Here is a 6,493-nt window from a genome sequence, read left to right as displayed (position 1 = left end):
TGAACCAAAGACCCGTGTCTCAAAACTCGTGGGTGAAAAAGCTGGAAGAATCACAGTGAACAAACACCTATTAAAGAAGGTGAAACATGAAGAAAAGCAGTATAGTAAGAAAATCACAAAAAGCAAGCAACTGAAATTCTGACTAAAAAAGAAGGGGCTAAAAAGAGGAGTGGAGCGCTTACCACGATAGATAGAGAGCCAGCGCCTCCTACGTGAGTATTCGTAAGGTGGAGATTCAGGTACAGAATGGTACTGAAGTTTGGAGAGTGTAAACAAAACCTGGAAAAGGTAGAAAAGAGAGGAGAAAAAGAGAAAAAGAAAAGGAAAAAAAGAAGGTTGTAACAGAGGACAATTAAGTACAAGAATAAGTCTAGATCGTGGGAGCAAGGGGATTCTACTAACCTCTCAGGTAGTTAGACTAAAGTATTCTTAAAAAGAATGTGTAGGAGACTCGAATTTCTTTCCTAAGTGCAAATCCGCAGTAAGGATGCTGAGTTCTAAAATAGAAGAAAAGATCAGACTAATTGAGTGAGGGAAATTAAACCATAGAGGAGAGAAAACAGAATGCAGTCAACAAGTATGATTATGCATAAAGGAAGTGCTAAATGCTAATAAAACAAGGCCATCCAAAATGTGTGGAGAACCTCAAACTTCCCCTAGGTAAGAGCTTAACGTAGGTACCAGTGTACATGGTATATTTTAAAATCAACATAAGACCTGAAAAAATTTGTGACATGCCAGAAGCTTTGCGCCAACTAATGAGCAAAAGAAACATATTCGATGTAAAATAGTAAGAGAGTGCGTGGAGTAGATAGCAACGCGACTAAGTAGAAAAAAGTAGCAGTAAGGGATATGTGGAGGTAAGGCTTGTTAACAGGTGGTTCAGAGGCAGAACAAAAACGTTAAGCACACTATTTGCACTAGCCTGACACATAATTTGGATAAACAGTCTAAATGCAAAGTTAGGGCAGCGACCGTATAAGTAAAAGGTGCTCAAAGTAACGGGCACCGTAACTTAAACGCGGGGAAGGGTCACCTGTATAACGAGTGAAAGCTTTAAATACCATTAATAAAGGCGCACTGTAAAAAAAACATAAGCATAAGGCTAGATTCGAAACGCAACACGCAAAAAATCTTACTTGTCAAGTCGAGGTTCAGGTCAGGGTACGGGCCAATAATGCCAAATCGTCGTAGTAAAAGAAAGTACGCGGCGGTAACAGTAGAAAGCCCAACTTAAGTGGAAAATGGCGATGAAGCACGGGTACGTGTGGTGCTTGACGGTCAAAAAAAGACTAGACCGTGATAGAAGCCATCTAGTCGGAAGGTAGAAACTAAATCAAATGGTGGACCCGGCGAGGAAAGACTAAACATAACGGGCAAAGAGACAATGTTTCATTTGCAGTCTCCAAAGAAAAAAGACTAGTAGTATAGGACGGTAGGCTCATGTTAAATTGCAAACATTAAATAGGTAGTAAATTTTAAAATTTGTGCCGATACCCAGATGTGGAAAAAACCTGAATAATAAAGAGGGGAAGATTATGATAAATAAGGAGTAAGAATAGTGCATGCCAAAAACAAAACCAAAAAGCATAGGAGTAGAAGAACAAAACCAAGAGGGGTAAAAAGAACATATAAGTGTATGTAATGACAAAGGATGCATCTACATTCAAGTGCAGTTTCATTTAGGAAACGGTTAGAAGGAGAGGAGAGGCAAGTAGGGATAAGACCAGAGAGCAAATACAAATAAACATTCAGCAGGTAACCAAAATATTAAAAGAGATGGTGACACATAAAAAGTCAATAACAAAACGGTGGATAGTACATAACACCAGGAAAATGACAAGAGTTAAGCTTGGGATATATGTAAACGTTCGTACAAGCACAGCATGGATATAGTTTCATTGACAGAATTTACTCTGTACATAGTAAACGATAACAAAAGGAAATTGTCTCAAAACAGGCGAGTTTGTGCCCCACAATAGCTAGTGGATGGCAGATGTCTTCCGATGTTTTCAAGTTTGATACACACTGGTAAGCAATAAAAATGGCATACAGTGTAAGGAACGTTTAAAAACGGTACTGTTTACAGAATGCGAGAAAGGGTACCGGTAAAACAGTCATAGAGGCTGGAACGAAATCATTGAAGGAACAAATCCTATCCAGGAATCCGCAACCTGTAAAGTTCGTAGAGACGATATTACAAATAACGTTATAGATGGTTAGGCAAGTCAAAGGGAAGAAAGCAATTAGCAACAGGGTACATAGCTATAAGAAGTAGTGCAGTTCATTGTCACTATTAAAACCCAAGGTGGCTGATCGGAGTGTACAAATTCACCTAGCTTCTAGTTGTCGCAGTGTAAGTTTCCTGTTTCCTTCCCTGATATCCGACATTGCCACGTCAATACCATGGAAACGAAAGTTGGCTGTGTCTACCCCAATCTTACATTCATGTGAGACTAAGGCATATGTAGTGTCCCCTTTAAGGGCAGCTCTGCGATGTTCCTGTATGCGAGTTTTGAGTTGTCTTACTGTACTGCCCACATTGATCTTGTTACATCCACATCTCAGTATGTAAACCACAAAGTTAGTCAAACAGTTGATGAAATTACGTATCTTGTGCTGTGTACTGGTGTTGTATCTGAAAGAGATAGTTTTGTTACATCCTTGTCTACAAATGTTGCAGGTGCTGCAATTGTAGAAACCCATAGGTTTATGGAGCCAGCTTGGTTTGAGGGGTGTTTTAAGTGCCGCGTAACTAGGGCATAGACTGTCCCTGATAGTTCTACTTTTCTTGAATGTCATCGATGGTTTCTGGGATATGATGTTTTTCACTCCCGGTGCCCCCCTCAGAAGTGGCCATTGTTTGTCTAGTATCTCGAAAACTCCATGATTGAGTGCAGAGTGTGTAGTAACGAAGGAAAGCCTCTCTGTTCCCGAGTTCCTGACCTTAGTGTTCTTAAGAATATCTTCTCTCCTAAGTTGTCTGGCGCGTTTTCTAGCTGAAGACAAAACACTGTGTTCATATCCCCTCCTGTGTAGTCTGTCAATGGTAAGGGAAGTGTTTTGTTCAAATTTGTCGTCCTCACCACCCTATGGGGTGTGTGAGGGCAACAGAGGACACATAATGGTTTTTCCTTTTATCTGAGGGTCCCTTCACCTAGGATTTCTTCTTTTCCTTTTTCTTTTCTTCTTTCTTCTTTTAATACATGGTGACTTTTTGCACCTTATTGTATGGGTGACTTTTTGCACCCTACTTTTAGGAACAGTGTCCTCTTTGTGATATTAATGAATACTTTGAATACCTTAATCAGAATGTACTCAATGTGGTATTCACTATGGAGATGTCCACAACCTCCATACATTTCCTCGATCTGGAACTCTATGTCCAGAAAAATAGAATACACAGTTCACAATACAGGAAGGACACCACGGTCAACAGCATTCTACATTACACCAGCTCCCATCCTATATCCACAAAGAAGGCCATCCCATATGGTGAGATGGTTCGCATACGGAGAAGTTGTAGTGAGGACGACAAATTTGAACAACACACTTCCCTTACCATTGACAGGCTACACAGGAGGGGATATGAACACAGTGTTTGTCTTCAGCTAGAAACTGCGCCAGACAACTTAGGAGAGAAGACATTCTTAAGAACACTAAGGTCAGGAACTCGGGAACAGAGAGGCTTTCCTTCCTTACTACACACTCTGCACTCAATCATGAAGTTTTCAAGATACTAGACAAACACTGGCCACTTCTGAGGGGGGCATCGGGAGTGAATAACATCATATCCCAGAAACCATTGATGACATTCAAGAAAAGTAGAACTATCAGGGAAAGTCTATGCCCTAGTTACACGGCACTTAAAACACCCCTCAAACCAAGCTGGCTCCATAAACCTATGGGTTTCTACAATTGCAGCACCTGCAACATTTGTAGACAAGGATGTAACAAAACTATCTCTTTCAGATACAAAACCAGTACACAGCACAAGATACGTCATTTCATCAACTGTTTGACTAACTTTGTGGTTTACTTACTGATATGTGGATGTAACAAGATCTATGTGGGCAGTACAGTAAGACAACTCAAAACTCGCCTACAGGAATATCGCAGAGCTGCCCTTAAAGGGGACACTACATATGCCTTAGTCTCACATGAATGTAAGCTTGGGGTAGACAGAGCCAACTTTAGTTTCCATGGTATTGACGTGGCATTGCCGGATATCAGGGGAGGAAACAGGGAACTTACACTGCGACAACTAGAAGCTAGGTGGATTTGTACACTCCGATCAGCCACCTTGGGTTTTAATAGTGACAATGAACTGCACTACTTCTTATAGCTATGTACCCTGTTGCTAATTGCTTTCTTCCCTTTGACTTGCCTAACCATCTATAACGTTATTTGTAATATCGTCTCTACGAACTTTACAGGTTGCGGATTCCTTGATAGGATTTGTTCCTTCAATGATTTCGTTCCAGCCTCTATGACTGTTTTACCGGTATCCTTTCTCGCATTCTGTAAACAGTACCGTTTTTAAACGTTCCTTACACTGTATGCCATTTTTATTGCTTACTAGTGTGTATCAAACTTGAAAACATCGGAAGACATCTGCCATCCACTAGCTATTGTGGGGCACAAACTCGCCTGTTTTGCGACAATTTCCTTTTGTTATCGTTTACTATGTACAAAGTAAATGCTGTCATGAAACTATATCCATGCTGTGCTTGTACGAACGTTTACATATATCCCAAGCTTAACTCTTGTCATTTTCCTGGTGTTATGTACTATCCACCATTTTGTTATTGACTTTTCATGTGTCACCATCTCTTTTAATATTTTGGTTACCTGCTGAATGTCTATTTGTATTTGCTCTCTGGTCTTATCCCTACTTGCCTTTCCTCTCCTTCTAACCGTTTCCTGAATGAAACTGCACTTGAATGTAGATGCAACCTTTGTCATTACATACACTTATATGTTCTTTTTACCCCTCTTGGTTTTGTTCTTCTACTCCTATGCTTTTTGGTTTGGTTTTTGGCATGCACTATTCTTACTCCTTATTTATCATAATCTTCCCCATCTGGGAATCGGCACTAATTTTAAATTTTACTACCTATTTAATGTTTGCAATTTAACATGAGCCTACCGTCCTATACTACGAGTCTTTTTTCTTTGGAGACTGCAAATGAAATATTGTCTCTTTCCCCGTTATGGTTAGTCTTTCCTCGCCGGGTCCACCGTTTGATTTAGTGTCTACCTTCCGACTAGACGGCTTCTATCAAGGTCTAGTCTTTTTTTGACCGTCAAGCACCACACGTACCTGGAAGTACTTCATCGCCATTTTCCACTTAAGTTGGGCTTTCTACCGTTACCGCCGCGTACTTTCTTTTACTACGACGATTTGGCATTATTGGCCCGTACCCTGACCTGAACCTCAACTTGACAAGTAGGATTTTTTGCGTGTTGCGTTTCTAATCTAGCCTTATGCTTACGTTTTTGTCACAGTGCGCCTTTATTAATCGTATTTAAAGCTTTCACTCGTTATACACGTGACCCTTCCCCGCGTTTAAGTTACGGTGCCCGTTACTTTGAGCACCTTTTACTTGTACGGTCGCTGCCCTAACTTTGCATTTATACTGTTGATCCAAATTATGTGTCAGGCTAGCGCTTAACGTTTTTGTTCTGCCTCTGAACCACCTGTTAACAAGCCTTACCTCCACATATCCCTTACTGCTACTTTTATCTACTTTGTCGCGTTGCTATCTACTCCACGCAATCTCTTACTATTAAACCACAGTGGTCATGTTTTGGACTTTTTGTCCTACTGCCTACCTGTCAGCCGCCATAACGTAATCTGGGGATCTGAGCATTTTACATCGAATATGTTTCTTTTGCTCATTAGTTGGCGCAAAGCTTCTGGCATGTCACAAATTTTTTCAGGTCTTATGCTGATTTTAAAATATACCGTGTACACTGGTACCTACGTTAAGCTCTTACCTAGGGGAAGTTTGAGGTTCTCCACACATTTTGGATGGCCTTGTTTTATTAGCATTTAGCACTTCCTTTATGCATCATCGTACTTGTTGACTGCATTCTGTTTTCTCTCCTCTATGGTTTAATTTCCCTCACTCAATTAGTCTGATCTTTTCTTCTATTTTAGAACTCAGCACCCTTACTGCGGATTTGCACTTAGGAAAGAAATTCGAGTCTCCTACACATTCTTTTTAAGAATACTTTAGTCTGACTACCTGAGAGGTTAGTAGACTCCCCTTGCTCCCACGATCTAGACTTATTCTTGTACTTAATTGTCCTCTGTTACAACCTTCTTTTTTTCCTTTTCTTTTTTTCTTTTTTCTCCTCTCTTTTCTACCTTTTCCAGGTTTTGTTTACACTCTCCAAACTTCAGTACCATTCTGTACCTGAATCTCCACCTTACGGATACTCGCTTAGGAGGCGCTGGCTCTCTATCTATCGTGGTAAGCCCTCCACT

At 40.5% G+C, this 6,493-nt stretch overlaps 1 long non-coding RNA gene across 1 annotated transcript; it reads right to left on the bottom strand.

Annotated features, from left to right (window-relative positions):
• Window positions 1-218: 218 nt before the first annotated feature.
• Window positions 219-1,260, bottom strand: LOC146863110 (uncharacterized). The gene is made up of 3 exons (XR_014978554.1): window positions 1,140-1,260; window positions 403-497; window positions 219-279 (listed from the first exon to the last, which is right to left on the bottom strand). It is a non-coding gene; the product is annotated as an uncharacterized LOC146863110 (long non-coding RNA).
• Between the last annotated feature and the right edge of the window lie 5,233 nt (window positions 1,261-6,493).

Source organism: Triturus cristatus, chromosome 2_2 (assembly GCF_964204655.1).
Source record: "Triturus cristatus chromosome 2_2, aTriCri1.1, whole genome shotgun sequence".
Lineage (NCBI taxonomy): Eukaryota > Metazoa > Chordata > Amphibia > Caudata > Salamandridae > Triturus > Triturus cristatus.
Note: the sequence above shows the minus strand (reverse complement) of the source record. Positions and strands in the feature narration are given on the sequence as shown.